The following is a 4,361-nucleotide window of genomic DNA, read 5'->3' as shown; positions in this document are numbered from 1 at the left end:
AAAACGACCCTGAAAATCCCAGGTCGCTCGCTCAATTCGTTTTCGAGTTTTCGTGCGGACAGATACACAGACAGACACACAGACACACAGACAGACAGACAGAAAAAGTTTTTTCCGACCAGACGGAGTAATAGGCTTCGCTAATCGCTCAGCCAATCATCAATCATTTTATTTTGGGATAAACTAAGAGATCACAAAGATTCAGTCATAAGCAAATCAACTTTGGTTTATTTGTAAAATTAAATTGAGAAAACCACTGATGAAACAATGAGACTTACATTAAACTAAATGTATAACAAGTCACGATAGTCATTAAACTAAATGTATAACAAGTCACGATAGTCATTAAACTAAATGTAAAACAAGTCACGATAGTTATCACATAAAATGGTTTAAAATGGTTTTCAAGAACCACACTAAGAAACACTTTTATAAAAAGCAAATTGGCGAGATAAGCCCAGTAATGAACAAACTAGCACATATAATTAAGATAATTCAATGTATGATGAAAAAGATAAGGCTTAATTTGGCTCCATTTCGGACAAAACCACCTGTTAAGGAGATAAAACATACACACAAAATAATTTGATGTTCACCAGTTCTTAACCATCACCTTAGTCATTCCATTTAGGCGGGGGGAACATCCGGGGAACATTGAAATGTCAAGATGATATCAATTGACTTAAAAGGATTCGCATCATGACATTTTGACGTTTATTCGACTATTAAAAGAAAATTCATATCGCATTTGAATAGGGGCAACTTTGTTGTTCTTTCGCTGATCACTATTTCTTGGTAAGGGTAAGGACTTTTCATAAAATTTTGGGCGCAGACTAATACTTGTTCCTCACCGAAGATGTAAAGTGAACAAGGAGATGGCAAAGAACGAGTACAAAATGCATATGAAACCCAACCAGAAATGGTATCTCTACACGGCTTTTAAGGTTTATTTTTCGACCATTTGGTCTGAGATGTCTTTTAAACGTCATTTAGAGATGGCATTTCTGGCTGGGAGAGAGTGTGCCAAAACATATTTTACTCATTCGATATGAGTTACCTACCACCTAATTCGGTGGCCCACGAATGAAGCCCACTGAAGAGCCTCGACGTCTCCTTCACCTCAGCCACCCAGGTTGACAACATCCTTTGTGCGGCGTGGCATTGGGATTGGCAAGCATGGCAAGGAGTGCTGCTCTGATTGAGTTGCTGAGAACAGCCCAGGCTGCCTCCCACCCGTCGATATTATACAGAGAACCTGAAAGAGAGCAAAAACGCGATAACTGTCCAATTCTTGTGGACACTACCCCTAAATGTTTCCTAATACAGTTCTTTAGCCATTCGACCCGAGCATAGACGTAGGGACTGGAGAGAGAAAGGTGGGGGGAGGGGGGGGGGGAGAATCACCTTCTTTAAAAAAACGCCGTCTGAAACATAAGCAAAGCGCACAATTACCTGCACAAACCTGGATCCACCCCATCTCCGTTCGCGGACCCCAGGACCTAACAACCCCACCCCCAGTGCCAGCCATGGTCATAAATGCCCAGGCCTCTGGATGTGGATAAGGACGTTCACAGCGACGCTATGGCCCCCTTCCCTACCCCCGAGATGGGGTGAGAAAGCTTTGAGAAACCTGGTGAGAAGGGGAGGGAGTGGGGTTACCGGAGCAACAAGCTCCCCCCCCCTACCACCCCCTCTGCTCTTGACAAACGAGGAAGAGACCCCAGCATAGGCAGACATGCACAGCCAAATATATCTCTCTTCAAGGTTGGACTTCCCTGGGCTCAGTGAAGGCCAATGAGTTAATACCGGTAGTCTCGCGAGGACGTGCGCCACTAGCCTCAGCCACGGCCTCACCAGCTCGACCAGTCCCGCAAGGAGTCGTCGGCCGCAACTGGTTGTATGTTACAGCAGGCGTGCGTTTGATAAATACACCCCTAAAAGCAGCCCGGGCGGCATGTGCCCAGTCTAGGCAGTCCCGTTCGCCTCCGTTGCACGGCGGGACTGCCTCCCCCACGGCGCCCTCCCCGCGATCTTGGTACTCTGTGGCTCATGGCGTTCTTTTTGGATAATACGTTTAGATCTCAACTCTCCCAGTCTGAACACGACATCGTTTCGACGCTGACTCGACTTTGATTTATCTCTGGACTAGGATTCACATCGTGCGCACATCGACAAGAAGTCAAATATAATTCGATATCACGCCTCCCAAAAAACTGTTTCTTTGAAAAAAATATTTGAATTTATTGGAAATCTGATGTAAGTAATTTCCATCGTTGAACGACAAAAAATCCTTTTGTTTCCTTTGAGTTCCGGTAAATAGTGCCTCCAAAGGGAAAATATGCTTTAGTGTTTATTTTCTGGGACCTTGACTCAAAAGTAGTGTCAATGTCGACATAAAAGACATTGCAAAAGACACTCACGAAATTCCTCCTCTCTGGAAATGTAAATTCTGTCGCTGAAGATTTCGTGCGACCGCGCTTGCATCGCCACTTCTGTACTATAGAGTCTGTAGCGCTCGTAAGCTTCCCGCCACGATCTTCTGAGCGCACCAGCTTGTGCAACTCGTGTTTGATTATTTTTATTTATTTCCAGGAACTCTGGTTTGAAAACCAGACTTTGATAAAAGCAGCGGAGATGTTTACACTTATAATCTTGTGGTGAAAGATGCCAATAAATCACCAATACCAGTTAGTGAGTACATCTCTTACAGCCACACCGACACAAAAATTGCTCTATGGATTGGCAGCTTTAGAGATCACCTAGCCAAGTTGCTCAAGTCTAGAATATTTCCCTTTAAAGTAACGGTAACTGACTTGAGCTGGGCCATGTCCAATGCTTTTTTGGGTGAAATAGTGGGAATGCCCATATCACATTACCTCAGAGCATGCTTTGAAGCCAAAGGTTCAGGAGTTCTCCCATTTGAACTATTGGTATGGTGCTATGCTCATCTTATGAATGATATGAAGCGTAGGGCGAACATACTCCTCCCTCAACTTGAGAGCTACAACACTGCCAAAACATTGTGTTAAATATATTGTAGCTGCTCTTGCCCGAACTGAAGACTTGCACGAGGCTTTAGAGATATGGAAAAATGCCATAATCATTATGGAGTCACAATATATGACAGAGCATGTGGAACAGGCAACTCTCACATTAGCTCAGAAGTAAGATTTAAATGTCTGGTTATGTTTTTAGTTTAAATTTAACATTATTACAATGCATTTTTATAACATGTATGATTTGGAATTATTTCAGACTGAAGGTGGACAAGTCTGACATGTGCCGTGAGGATATTCAAGCCGAGATTCCTGTTGGCTTACCAGCGAAGGACCGTGTATTTTATTCTGAGTTTCAAAGTACCTTCCATGACTCCATTTTCTACCAGAATTTTAAAAAGGTTTATGATGATGCGGCTCCCCTTTTCCAACATGAACATAAGCTAAGTTTAGCTATTAAGAATAATGGCCTTCACATACCGGGCAGCGGGGACTATCTTCCTAAAAACATCCTTCCATATTACCCATTGTGGTCCAGGTTTGTTCAGAGTATGGTACTCCCTACTGATGTAAAAAACTGATTGAGTAATTCTGCAGTCGAACTTAGATTTAAGTTGCTCAAAGAGGAGACCTTACGGTGGGCGTAACGCCTAAGTGAATACCAGTAGTTTTGCTGTAGCGGTCCTCATATTCGTCAAACGGCGACCGGGTTTGTTCGAGAACGTAGCAAATAGTCAGTGTTATCAATGGATCAACGCTAATCGATAACATTTACCCGCATCATAGGTAAAAGTATAAACACGCTTTGCGGCTATTCCGCCTGTCAACTAGGCAACATCTGTACCAGAGGTCGGCATGCGCTCCCGAACGCGTCCCACTCTGAGCGCGCGCCGTGCGCAGTCTGTGTGCGAGAGAGACAGAGCGAGAAACCCGAGGTAGCGATGGCGATGTGCCGAACCTCGCCGAATGCAGCCGAGCGAACGGGACCCGTTTGAGTGGCCGAGCCCCGCCTCACAGTGGGACGGATCTCGAAAAAGGTGGACATAATTCAAATATTAACTTCTATGACTTGAAATTGAGCTTATATTGTTTTGAAATGGTACAGAATCGCTTACGAGTCTTTTCCTGTTGATATTTTTAACTTAAAACGAAATTTATGAAAATTAAATACTTTTTTTACAATAAGTTTTTATTTTGGGGAATCATCCAACCAATAAAACCTTCTTGAAGGGTTGTTTAAGTAAGGGTTGATCACAAATGACCTGGAATTCCCTTCTGTTTAGTGGGGAAAGCCTAAAAAATTCCACACAGTGTGGTATGTGTTGAGTGCCCAGCCGAAAATTCCGGTTACGGTTACGGTTACGG

This window comes from Frankliniella occidentalis, unplaced genomic scaffold, assembly GCF_000697945.3.
Source record: "Frankliniella occidentalis isolate FOCC.00 unplaced genomic scaffold, Focc_3.1 Scaffold331, whole genome shotgun sequence".
Taxonomy (NCBI): domain Eukaryota; kingdom Metazoa; phylum Arthropoda; class Insecta; order Thysanoptera; family Thripidae; genus Frankliniella; species Frankliniella occidentalis.
This window is presented reverse-complemented; position numbering follows the sequence as displayed.